This window comes from Schistocerca piceifrons, chromosome 1 (assembly GCF_021461385.2).
Source record: "Schistocerca piceifrons isolate TAMUIC-IGC-003096 chromosome 1, iqSchPice1.1, whole genome shotgun sequence".
Taxonomy (NCBI): Eukaryota; Metazoa; Arthropoda; class Insecta; order Orthoptera; family Acrididae; genus Schistocerca; species Schistocerca piceifrons.
The window spans coordinates 560,373,345-560,388,126 of NC_060138.1; positions in this window are offsets into that span (position 1 = coordinate 560,373,345).

Below are 14,782 nucleotides of genomic sequence, written 5' to 3' on the forward strand. Positions count from 1 at the left end.
GTTCTCATGCAAAAAATCATATACAGGTATTACCACACAACATTGGTTAGGCAATACATACAATACATGAAAAAATTATTAATTGTTCTCCAACAAAGTTCGACTACAATAATTCCCTAGTTATCTCATGGGTATTTTGTGGCCACTGCATATTCGAGCCCCACCTTGGGCGCCAATTTAATGAAATTAAAAAAATAAATAAATTAAATAGTTAATGAAATGATTTTGTTTTCAAATGTTACCTTTTTAAAATTGGTTTGTTATTTGCTCTTTCTTTCTTTCTGTACGTACGAACTTTGTTGTAGAACCCCTTACTTATGTCTGGTAATAAAAATTCATTTAGACAGAATTAAGTACATTTAAAATTACGTGAACTTAGTCAACCCTCACATGCTGATAAATTCATATTAACTGATTAAGAATATTTAGTTGAGAATTATATCTTTTACATAATTCGGCCTTGGCACACATTTTCTAAATGCAGTGGGTTTTTTTAAATATTCACTGAATTCTTTCCTGGCGTTAGCTATGGAACACAAGACTGTCTCTATTAGCAGAAAATGGTTAAATATTGCCAAGCCGACGTTTAATTATCATTGATAAAACACACTTCACTATACATTTAAGTTATTTGAAAGAACCAACAAATTGTTAAATTTCATCGTTAACTATCCGCCTATGAATGCACAAATGTGAAACTAGTAATAAATTCCGTCAGTCCCTGGATCGCTGTAAATGAAAAACATTTTCTTAATTCACTGCTAATTTTTATCTGCTCCCGATTTACGGGTATGGTTAATTTTTCTTAGCGGAACAATTTTTTAAATGTGCCGCCGCTGCAAATCGTTCGGTCGCGGCACAGCCCAGCAACACCGTTAAAAATGCTGAACATTCTTTAAAGAAATATTATAGATTACATGGGCAAGCTAATTAACATTATTAATACACACTTTTGATAAATTATAATGTATTTAGACCACAACAATAATTCAACTTACATTAGTTCGTAATTTCTCCTCTAATGGCGGCTAAATCTAGATGCAGACAAATGAAGTCTACCCATTCATAAAATGCTACGTCACGGGTTCCTCTCTCTCTCAGCTCTCAAGGAAGAAGACAAAGATTGCTTACTATGTATTCCTATTTATATGACTCTCAACCGTTCTTGTCTCTTTGCAATCTGCGGCTGTATTTTACATTTTTCCTATCGCAGATATTGACACATTTCGTAATTACATTATGAGTATAGAAATATTACAATCATAAATACATCGAGAATATTACTAAGAAAATATTACAATAATAACGAATGTCCTTAACACAAAATTAAATAAATTTTTTTGTTAAATAATTACAGTATATAGAAATTGCTTCATAGCGGCGTATATAGTACAATTAAATTTTAGTTTATTAATAGTGTGTGTGCGGCCAGGGAACGTTACAGCACAGAGACGAAGATGTGGGGTGCCTTAAACCTGGCCTTAATATAGTTGCACAGAAGAAATAACAGATAAAATCAAAATCCCCGAATGTTCTCCTCTAGAACAACTGCAAGAAGGAACAGAGATAATTGTGAAAGACATATAGGAAATAGTTTACAGGAACAAAAATAAATACGTATTAGAATGCGAGAACTTACCTTCCTTGTCCATGTCAAATTATTGCCTGGAGACAGAAGTATCCGATTCAGATATGGATTTAAGTTATAAGTAAAAATTGAAGTTACATATTAAAACTACACCCAACAAATATAAAGAAAGTATTATTTTCTATGTGTAAAAGTATGTGCAGAAAGTAAAAAAGAAAATATGTTCAAGAATCCAGAATGTGATTTTTATTGTGCAGCGGAGCGTGCGCTGATATGAAACTTCCTGGCGGATTAAAACTGTGTGCCGGACCAACACTCGAACTCGGGACCTTTGCCTTTCGCAGGCATGTGCTCTACCAAATGAACTACCCAAGCACGAGTCACGGCCCGTCATCACAGCTGTACTTCAGCCAGTACCTCATCTCCTACCTTCCAAACTTCACAGAAGTTCTCCTTTGTTCAAGAATATTCGCTTGTCTCATACGTTGACCTGCCCAAGATCCTGACATATCCGACTTCCCAGTGACCACTGTGTGTGTATTTTGGATGTGGGAAGTGTGTAGCTGGGTGACCTTGAAAAGTAACCGAAACTAGGTAGACGAAAGTGTTGCGTCCCCGTTTTCTTACCAAATGAAATTACAGTAAACTTGGTAAATTTCTAGGAAAATACGTTGGGCAAAATAATACGACAATAATGTGAATGAATGGGGATAGACACAAGTATGTTTAGGTATATGACAATTATACCATTCTATTCCTCTCTCTCTGGTGTCGGGGCTCTGAGTAACGGAAACGCTCTGAGGCTTTCAAGCAGCATGGGGCTGGGCAGTACAGGACTCCAAAATAATGCACGATCCATTGAACCAAGGATTATTCCGGCGTTTGAATGGGAACGTACAGATACTCACTATCTATCATATCAATATATAATCACGCAACGCTCGTGGTGAAATAAGAAGACCTGCCCATTTCTTTATGACAGCCAGTTCTTGATTCTGATTGGCTGGACGACCTAAATCATATTGTGAAAGTGGCGAAATCGAGACACCATGTGGGTATAAGACATCTGGGCTGTGAGGTGATGTTCCGTAGAGGCTAGCTGGACCATCTGGACCATCCTAGGTTACTTTTTCTATATTACGTGTCTCAGTTCTACCCCTATTTAGTATACGCTGACTATCATGCAAGAACATACGTAAATAAATAAAAGGCACGAGAGCTTTTTAATCGTAGTTGCACCCTTTATTACTCGACAATTATGTGACAACGACGATGTGACAAGATGGTATTGCTAGTCTGCAGCTATGGTAAGCCTTGCAAAACGACATCCTGCTGGTGTTAGTGTGGACATACCATAATATTTCGGTCGTTATACATATATAAATGATAATCACTCTACTTATAGGTATTCTAGTTTAACCCCTGCAATGCCAAATGGCTTAACTACAGTGTACAAACAAGGAAGGCGATATGGTTGTAACATCATGGAGCCTCCCATCGGCTCCCCTAAGCAGATCCTCAATGTTACTTGTCGCACTGTCAACCGCGGTGTTTGCCACAGTATACCAACACATATTGGTGATGTTTTCCAACCATTTCGTCCACGGGAGCGCTGTTTATTATCACTTAGTGCTGGACATCTGTGATATCTGTGCTTCACAAAACTTGTTTAAGAGAGTCTGGGCGGGATGCTGCCACTTTCTGAAGCGTTGCCTAGATACCTCCAGTCCTCTCTCTGATCTGTTTGGCTGGAAGACCAAGAGATCAAATAATTTCCTAGAACTGAGGAGATGCGAGACATCTAGCCAGTATAAATGTGGATATACCATAATTTTTGTGCACTATACGCATATAAACGATAATTGGGCTGCTGGTCTGAAACGTATATGTATGGAGTGTAAAGTTACTGCCGCTAGTGATCCGACATTTGCCAGAAAATGATATGGGTGGGAAGTGATCAGCCTAAATCCAGTCGTAAGTGAAAATTGCGATTTCAACGCATTTCCAACCGTAGGAGTAAGAAAGATTTCACGTTGAAAATTATGCTCAGGCATAAGGAGGATACTCGTAGATTTACTGGGGAAATTGATATTTGCAGAGCCACTTCATCATGGTAAGGTATTTCCAGTACTTCACTCAATGTTGAGTGCCACCATATTGGCACTGCGATCGTAATATTTAATTGCAATTACATTGATAGATATGTGCCTGGTTTCCTAGGACGATTCCGCTTGGTGCCCAAGCATGTGGTAGACATAGCCTCACGACCGAGGTTGCAGTTGACCTATCCGTGTCTTCATCTGGGGGGAGGGGTGGGTGAAAAGCAGCTAATACTAAGCTTGTTTTGCCCATAGTGGAAATTTTATAAGGTTAAATATGGCGAGTGTTTGTGCTGGACGATTATCCCCCTTTGACGTAACTGATTGGTTCACTGCTTGGCAGTCATCGTGACAGTCTCCCCAGCCTCTGAGTACGGGGATAGCTGGAGTTGTGTGCAAAAGTGCCGACGAGGCCAGCGCCATTGTGCGTCTCTAGTCCTCTCCTGGCTTGGGCGGATACACATCCCCAGATGTCGGAGGGCGGTAATCACTTTTCGATCGCTAGCATGCGCTATTTACAAGTTTCTTTGGCGAGAGATGCTTTGTAGAAACGTTGTGGTGGAAGAGTGTCGTTATGTTCTCAAATGTCGGTACATAAAAGACCTCAGATATATTTAGCACTACGATTTATTTGTGGTGGAAATTTAGTTGCTTTATTTGCAGTAAGTCTGAGTGTAACTCTCAAACTTCGATAATATGTTTTATTAGGAAGAAGAATCATCGTAAGCTGGTGCGGAGTGTTTAAGCGTTGTATTTGACTCCTGTAAATTCTTAAAAAATTAATTTGAGAGGCTACTGGAAATGGACTATTTCTAGATATTTTGATATCGCAATTGCAGCAATATCGAATTCAGTGTAACGTGGTGGTGTGTAGGAGGACTAGTGAGTGAAGGAGGGTGATGTGTAATCACCTGTTACGTGTCCCTATATCACTAATTGCGAGATGATGAAATGGAGAGAGGAGGTGAAGTAGGTGGGGGTAAGAGTGGTTTAAAGCAGGTTAGTCAGTATCTGCATATTTAGGTGAACGCACACGCAGCTGCCGCCACTCTTTCTTGGTGAGATGTTTCTGGGTCGGTTTGTCCGTAGTAGCTGTGTTATCTGAAAGCTCTCCTTGATTCCCAGTACATGAGTGGCACTATAACCCGTTGTTTATGAATGTTAGCTTTTGTATGACTGTTTCGATGTGTAATTAGAGCTGTGAAGCATTTTCTATCAGTTGTGGTAGCATGTATTTACTACTCTTCAGTTATAGTTTGCTGCCCCGTACGTGGTATCTGTATTGAAGTTCCTCAGCAGCTGTATGGTGTGAAGCAGCTTTCTGGCTGTGCCTGTAGGATAATTGCCCACCATACAGAGAAGTGAACACACACACACACACACACACACAAAATCAGAAGGGGGAGAAAAACTCCTTTCAAGCACTCTTACTTGAGCCCTGTACACCAAGATGAGCATGTCCAGTTCATTCAGTCTGGATATAGGACAAAGTTGTCTGCTGCACTGTGGGCTGACTGGCCCTTTCAAAAAACACTAACATCTCCAGCGCAGGCAGTGGTCTCTATGAATTGCATATTGCATCCTCAGTCCATCTTGCTAGATCACAATTGTTTACAGAAAAGTATTTTCCCTAAACCCATCCATTATCACCTCCTTCCATTCCTTGTGTAGGATACTGTGGATACAGTACTCAGTTGTATCCTTACAGGTAATACACTTATTAAACTACACTATGTCCAACACCAAAATCTCTTCAATTTAACACTTTTCGCACCAAAAATAAAGACAGTACCTTCCACTCCAGCCTTCTGTCTGCTAATTGAGATGTGGATACAGGTGATAGATGAAAGTATGGCCGGCTTGGGGGAAGCCATAGGACAGCTTCAAGCACAATCTGGTGGTGATACTATTTACTAGAGCAATTGATCTTCAAACTCTGAAGCGACCATACACACACGTCGGATAAAGTGGGGGTGAAGTTGTGGAAGCTGGGGGCGAGGTGCGGCAGTGCGTGGAGGCGAATGAGAGCAACTACAGTATAGTTTTGAACGACCTCTGGTGGTTGTATTACGGCCTGGGACACTAAAACTCTAAGGTGAACATACACACATGTAATCGGAGAAAGTAGGCATGAGGGCTGTGGAAAGTAGGATTGGGGGGGGGGGGGGGTAGAGTATGGGGAACAATTCAACACTCTCAAAAATTAATAACGAAGATATATAGGCACACTACCTTACATTCTTCCTCCAGGCCACCAATCTCCACCTGGGGGAGGGGAGGGGAAGTAGATATGGGGATGGGAGAGGTGATGGAGGGAGGGGTGTGCTAGGGGAATTCCCAAGAGGGGGACAAGTGGCTCAGAGCTGAACTGGGGATAGGTGACAAAAAAGTTTCCCTATTCCCAGAGGGGGGGGGGGAGGAGGGTGTCAGGGAGAGGGTTCACGGAAGGAGGGATAATTTCGAGGTGGTCGTAAATCAACCCCAATTAGTATAGTAATATGTCAAGGAAAGTGGGAGGGTGACGATATCCCCTTGCATATGTGCTTGTCCTTGAATGTATGCAACCCCATAAGCGAATTGCTTTTCTATCACTTTGTCCCATTATTGTCGTTACCTCATAGTGAGAGTGTGAATAGTGAGCAGGAAATGTCATTGAGAAAAGCACCTTCCCAGGAAACTATGACAGCTTGGTTTTAACATAATTAATTAGGTTGACAATGAGAATGACAAAAGTGTGATTGTGCTGAAAGAAGGAAGCAGATGTCGATAACAAAAGTTAACTGAGTTAGTTGTGTGCAAATTACGGAAGGATCAGTAATAGTTGATTGGTTGGTTCATTTGGTGGTGGAGGGGACCAAACAGTGTGTTCATTCTTCCCATCAGATTAGGGAAGGATGTGGTGGAAGTTCGCCCTGACCCGACTTACTGGAATCAGGAAAACCTAAATCAGGATGGCCTGATACGAGTTTGAACTGTCCTCCAAAATGCGAGCTCAATGTGCTAAGCACTGCGCCACCTTGCTCGGTCTCCCAATAAGTATTGAATTAATGACACAGATAAAGATAGAGTAGTGATATAGACACAGAACCAAATCTCTGTGATATTATGTACAATGCAAGAAAATGCCGTCTTGGCTAAACCTTACAGCCTTTGTCACGCAGAACTAATATTCCAAGCTCGACAAGAAATTCTAAGAAAAACTGCTCCGTCATTGGTATTTGGCTTTAAAAGGTGTCAGAATGACTGAGTCGTTATGTACATAAAAGAGAACATACAGATTCAGCAAACTAAGCATCAGAATTAAGACAGCAATTGTTTATTTAGACGAACTGTTGATTCATACTCACTACATTGTGTGTAAGAGTTGCAGAGAGACAGCGTGTGGAGTACATTTTGTTATATCTTCTAACAACAGTGTCAGGCAATGTTTCACAATTGTTAATACAGAGTTTTGTTTCATGTTGACTTTTCTCTATGACTTTAACAGTAAAACTGCCGACTGTCATGCAGAAACAAAGAGAAAAAGTTAAGCTCATAGCAACTCCTCCATTAATTAAGAAACTTGGTTGTTCCGTTCATTCCACTTAATCCATCTTAAATGACAAAAATGCCGAACCTTTGCAGTAGTATCGCCTATGGTGTCAACAACAGCCTACGTTATTAAATTTGCATCACACACACAAACACACACACACACGTAGACATGCACAGTGTCCTTCATATTTACCATAAATAGTTAATTAGTTAGTTATGTTACAGCGATATTCCCCAAATGAACACGGAATGAGCTCATTTACAAATATACCATCACGCCGACGTCAAGTTCCTCCTTCAAACTATATGTACACCAACTAACAACTTAAAATTGTATATCTATCCATATATTTATAAACCGTAACCTATGTCTTACTCCATCTCTTTCTCAGTCATTTCATATAACATAGTTTGCTCTCTTAAAACCACTGCTTTTACCCTTTGCACCTGAATATCTCTCTCTCTCTCTCACTCTTCCTCTCGCGGTCTCACTCCCTTTTCTTCATTCACTCTTCTTCCATCCATTCATTCCTGTCTCCGAATTTCAGCCATAATTGTTACTTACGTGTAATTTTACCACTATTAGAGACATAATTATTGTACTTGCTGTTTACTAACGTTTCACCCGATTATATAAACGAAAATGAAATTTGAGCTACTTAGACTTGGCAGAAAAACAATTGTGCACCACTTGAAATACTTATTTCAATGCATGTATTCAGCAACCCAAACAAAAATCTCCCCAGTTCTTTAAAATATATTTCGAAATAATTTTGTTGTTATGATTTATATTCTTTGTACTTCGAGATAATGTTTCTGTTTTGCTACACGTTGTTTGGACCAAGTAGTTTCCAGTGATTATCTTTGTTTACAAGTTATGACAGTTTGCATAATATCTGTTATGCGAGAGAAATGAGCCTGCAGACACTGGAGTTGTTCTATTTCAGTTGTTTTATTTTCACCATCAGATATACTTTAGTTTTTAGTCAGATCTACCTAACAGTGTTTTTGTTTCTCCCAAAGTTACCACAAAATCGTAACTTAACACACACGTATGTCATATCAATACATGTAAAGCCACCAGATGATGGTGGTTTAAACCTTCGAAACGTGTTGTGGGTATAAATAAACAGTGTCTGGTAACAATAAACTTGTTTTATTCGTGAATATTTAATTTGAGTGTCCATTTTGTCTTGCACAAACTGTTGTATAAGGATCGACCCCAGCTCATTGAGAAGCGCGGCGTACAGGGAACGAGAGGCCCGACTCTGGGGTACGTATTGGTTGGCAGTTCCCTTTGCATCTCTGGTGAAATACTGAGTTGTGATAGGCAGATTTAAATGAGCGTTAAATATGTATGTGTGTGTGTGTGTGCGCGCGCAAGCTGCCGGTGTGACAGATTCCTGCGAAGCCAGCATGTTGTCAGACAAGTCGGGACTTAATAAACCTGCCGTTCTGCTGCAGTTTGCAGGGTCTACGGAGAGCTGAAGTATTTTGCACAGGCTAAACTAACGACGAGGCATACTGCAAAGGAGTCTTCAGACTAAATACCACAACAACAATATTTGGCCTGACGCGTGTATTCTCTGGGCGACAAGTCACAGCGGTGAAGGTGCAGCAGCTAGCAGTGAGATGTGTTTGTGCAGTACAAAGCAGATCATGGTTCGCTGGTTTCCGCAGGTTTCCAAAGCCCGCGCGCTCTCGCAGTACGCATAGAAATGAGCTTTAGCCCCTCCCTAGGACAGTCATCTGTATTTAGTGTTACAGAGCGTTCCAGGCTCGTCTCAGAGACGTCGGGAAAAGATGCCAAAATTATGTCAGCGTACAATTACTCGTATAATAATATAAAGTTTGGAAAGTGTATCTCATCTGTTACAGTTAAGGCGTAGCAACAGGAAACTCACTATATTCATCCTGATATGGATGTCTACTTGTAAGTACGAATCATGTTACATAATTTCGACTCTTTCTGTCGAAGTTGTTACTTCATGCTGCGTTTCTATCTCAGGTTTGAACAGAGACCTCTGTTCAGAAATATAATCGGACACTGCAACGAAACTGTTACACAATGTAGTTATATCTTAATGTCAGCGGTATTTCTAGAGGTTTAGTCAAGAGATTTTATAGCCATACTTCATGCCTCTGTTTCCTTGACTACTAAAACCAGGATAATAAACGAGGTTTTTCTGAGAGAATATCGCCATGCCGTTCTTTATGGCCTGCATTGTATTACTTTCATTGCCGTCATAACTGGTTGCGAGCTTTATTCAAAAATGGTTCAAATGGCTCTGAGCACTATGGGACTCAACTGCTGAGGTCATAAGTCCCCTAGAACTTAGAACTACTTAAACCTAACTGACCCAAGGATATCACACACATCCATGCCCGAGGCAGGATTCGAACCTGCGACCGTAGCGGTCGCGCGGTTCCGGACTGTAGCGCCTAGAACCGCTTGGTCACTGCGGCCGGCGCGAGCTTTATTGCTAAGCTTCAAGTTGTTACAGACTATTCAGGCTATTCAAATATTTATATTTTAAAATATGCATGTACGGATACTTATTTAAATTGTATGTCTAGTATCTAGTTCATTTTTCCGATTTCCGATAGCCTTGTACAAGATTTGTCTTTCAATCACCGTGCAAACCAATACGTTTTATGTATTAACCTATCACTGTCGAAGTCGTGAGTCTCCATCAACACAAAATCGCAAAAACTGCATCTATAGTCACAGTCATTTTTAAAGTCTGTGATAAACAAAAATTTATTTCCATGACATTTCTTTTCGTAAACACATATTTAAAAATGTAGATGCTCTGCCGCGATACTTGATTTTGTCGATAGAGCTCAATCATTTCAATTTATTTTAGAACATTATTCGTTTCCCGGTGACTACGAGGAAGGCAGATCATAAGAATCATGTCATACCGCAATTATTCATTCGATAGTGTTACAGATGGTATCGGTTAGTTTCAGTTTTACTTTCCAACATTCTCTTCACTGATAATTTAACAATGTGCGGCTTGGATGTTATGTGCCTGGGAGAGAAGAGTTTGATTCTACTAAATATGCTATGAAGATGATACCAAAACTCTTTAAGGTTACTGGTTGTTCGGTGACCCTGGTGCTGAAATAGGTCAGTGCACCAACTCGAATTCTGTACCGTCACGTATTACAACCAGTTTTAAACGACCTGTTATACCTATCAAAGTTGGTGATCGTTCAAGAACTCCCAGAAGGTGATTTTGTAAGCTCTTATGTGAAAGGATGTTTCGCGGTTTCGCATCAAGTAACGTTGTATTAATTGTGAATGGTGATACACTTTTTCATTCAGATGTTTCTTTCAGTTCGCAAAAGTGAGGATTCTGAGAAGTGTTGTACACACAAGAATTATAGCAGAAGTCACCTGGAAATAGTTAGTTGTAACAACAGTCGAGCGCTATGAACTTGGACACTTTCGACGAGAAAATAAAAGAAATACTTTGGAAGATGATCCGCAACGGTTGTATACACATATATTAAATGAGACGTTGTAAAGTGTAAAAGAGAACACATAGCTGTTAAATACTGTTTGAAGTATAATTTGAACTGGGAATATTGTGCGAGTAATATACGGTTCCTGTATTGCACGAAGAGCTGGTAAGTATTTGTTGATTAACAATAGCGTGTCAGTGAACAGCCATTCAGAATCAAGTTACAACTGATGGAGTTTCGAGCCAACTGCAATGACGATGATCTGTAGTGGAATTCCACTGGGAGAGTGTGGGAAGACACAGTTTTAGGAACTAGTAATACCCACGATAGTTTTGTTCACGAATTGGCATGAAGAGTGACTTCTCATGTCATTTTATGGCCTCGGTTCCAACATAAATTTTATCAGCTGTAAAACGAGAAGCCTGTTTGGTGACGTGGTTTCGCCAGAAGTGTGATGAGACAAGGGCATCGTCTGGAGAGCGCCTAGGAAGTATGATAGGCCTCCTTCGCTACATACATAAACTACCTGACGGGTACGGTGACCAGCAATACATGACCTTCATCTGATGGGGTTGTAGTATACGGGGAAGAATCGTTGAGTTACTATAGGAGGCTATAGGGTGACGTAGATAGAATTTCTGTTTGGTATGATGAATGGTAGCTTGCTCTAAATGTGGGAAAGTATAAGTGGATGCAGTATTAGTGATGTGTTGCTCGACACAGTTTCGTCGATTAAATATCTAGGCCTATCATTGCAAACCGATATGATGTGGAACCAGCACATTAGGACAATAGTACGGACGTCAAATGGTCGATATCGGAATACTGAGAGAAATTTGGGAAAACGTAGTCATCTTCAAAGAAGACCACGTATAGAACGCTAGTGTGACACAATCTCGAGTACTGCTATGTCAGAATAAAGGAAGACATCGAAGCTATTCATGTCGTGGGCGTGCTGCTAGATAAGCTACCGGTGGGATCTAACACACAATGGAGATGTTTTTCAAACTAAGATGAAAGTCCCAAAAAGGAAGATGACGCCCTTTTTGGGAGACTATTGAAAAAATTTAGACAAATGGTGTTTGTAGCTGCCTGCATGAATGTTCAGTTGCTGCTATCGCACATTTCGCGTAAGGACCGCTAAAGCAAGAGGATTTAGGGCTAGTATGGAAGCGTGTGGTTAGTAGCTTTTTCGCCTCACTCTTATTTTCAAGTGGAATAGGAAAGAAAATTACTAGTAAGTTAGTTCTACAATGTAGCTTCCACCATGCGCCGTACGGTGGCTTGAGGAGTTTGTATGTGTGGTGTGCGTACTGTAATACCTTCGGTACACACACCATCAGAATATTTGACTTGTCGCTCTAACGAAGTAGGCGAGTGTCAGCAATATGTCTTGCTGTCTTATCGTGGCGTGTTTATCTTCTGCCGTTAGGTCAGACGATTGAAATGCCACTGGCACGCTTAGAGTAGCAGATTGACGGTGACCAACTTTAAACAGAACTTCATTAGTTTTCACACACCTTTATTAAAATAATAAAATGCATAGACATTACATAACTTGATTCTGGATGCTGTTTACAATTGACAATCTGAAGTTCCTTTGGTCTTGGTACGTTAATCTTATTCTCACATATCTCTGATACTTGACAAAGTGTCTATTCATTTATCTTCATGGCTTTGTACAGGAATATGATAATCTTCTTAGATACAGACTGAAACTTGACTATGCACTGGTACAGACTAATGCAGACTGGTACAGACTTGTGCAGACAAATGCAGACTCATACAGACTAATGCAGACTGACTAATCAGAGGTCTGTACACTTGTTATAATACCTCGCGCGTTCAGGTATCACTGTGCGAGTGTGATCCTCGAGGAGAAAAGGTTCTACATTAGCAGCAATCTCTTAGGCTGCGTTACCTATTAATACGCGAATCGGCGGAAGCAGAATTTGGTCCGTCTCTAAGGCAGCACCATCTCGTACTGCGGAGATGGACGAGTGCTGCGCCTGCGCTGTTGTGCTTAGCGGGGCGCGCTCTAGTGGGAAAGTATTGTACGCACTGACTATGCGGAACTATGTACACAACATCATGTAAATGTAGCTCCGGATGTTTTTCTTTTGATTTGAAATAGTGTCTGAACCGTGCTTTACTTCTTTTGTTGAGGCTAAGAAAAAAATTTCTGATGCAAATCTTAGTAATAGAAGTTTAGTTTCTATACCGCTTCTGGAAATGAACTACGGAAATGTTTACAGTACAAAAAGACGAATGGAGGGTTTCATTTTCACATTTGTTTTTTCACTAAACTCAGAATACACAAGCAATAACTTACGTAAAATAAAAGCATTTGCAACAATACCTAATGAAATATAAAATATTAGTAATCATATTTATCACAGTGAGATCTCGTAGATCTGAATAAGAAAGTAAATGTAAGATTTACAAAGTAGTAATATTAATTTAGTCTGAAATCATCGGAAACTAAAGTTAAAGAATACTGCTGGCAGTTGCCTGTTGATGAAAAGTTAATGGCACATTTGTTAACAAATAACAGAAGAAAAGTGAATGTTTAAATATTTAGGTATCGACGTGAAAAGCCTTGTTATTTCATGGCGTAGCTTATCACTGTAGTTGAAAGAAATTTTGCTGAAAGAAATCTGAAACTTACACCACACTGTAAACGTGAGAATGTGTTCATTTCAGCATTCTTTTCCACGTGAAGCGAAATATTTGTATCCATGGCGGACGATTTGAAATTGTAAGAGAGATCTCGGAATTCCTATTCAGGGTGCCTTTACGGCTTATTACTGGTATATTATAAAACATGCGCCTGCTTTGGAAGTTACATCAGGGTAATTCCTGATACGTACTGTATTCTTTTTCCGTTGAGTCAACCAAGGCCAAAAGCTAAAAGAATTGAATCTGCGCTACTAGCGCTAGGCTATAGCTGTGAAGTTCATTGTAAAAATATTATAAATAAAATCTTCGCAAACAACCGAGGGGAAAGTACAGAATTGACTCCCTTACCTTCCTGAATATGTTACAGCTTTGTCGCAAATTTTTTTTTTTAATTGTCTTTATCGGTCTGCGCAGGTTATAATGGGAAACAGAGCTGTTGTTGTTGAGCACAAACAACGATGCAGCTGCAGCAACTACGATTTGCCGATAAGAATAACCACCGACGAGTCGACGAGCCTACGGTACAACCAGGTAGACAACGGAAGAAAATGGAAGAATAAGTCCTTATATAGCCGTGAATCTATGTTGTCAATAGCTAACTTGACTGGGTTATGAAACGTTGCTGTAGGTTACCAAGTGAGTAGTTACTTTATGCTCATAATCTACACAGATTAAGTATTATAAGGCTGGCCGAGCTAATAGCTGGACGGGACGAAGTAGACTGTGAGAGGAGCAAGTAATGCGTGGACAAGAAGAATTAATGTTAGGGTAGGAGACCGTGAGCAGAGATCGGATAGAGATTTAATGAGAAAGTGAAGAAAAATCAAGAATTAGACAGTAACAAAATAATATATTTGGAGAACAATGTTCGAAAAGCAAGTTAACTCTCAGATGAGTATAATGAATAGAAGATTTTAATGAGTTGAAAAAGTCTCAACCATTTAAAGAAGGATTGAAGTAGTGATTTGAAGGAGCAAAGAATGTTGTTAAGACTTATGCACTGATGGACAGAATTTGATCCCTATAAAGATTTACACGAAAGAAAAGGTTTAGGAAGTGGAGAAGACACCTGGACAATGACAACGCTAGACAGATCAGTAACAGAAAAGTAGCTGCCCATTTCAAATATAACTTTCATTGGTATTAAAACTGGCCATGTGCGAGCAGGAGTAGCGTGCTGCATGTTCCATACAAACTTAATTAAGTATGTAGATAGTTCACCCTCTCCAGGAAATAGTTCACTCATTCCAGGAATCGAGATTTTTTGCAGTTTTGCATCTTATCCACACTGATACTGGCAAGATATCGGTCTCATGGGTTCTAGATTTTATAACTTCATTATTACAAATGTGACATACAACCATAAAGGAGGCAGGCGACCATTATTATAATAATCATTAGATCTCCATTC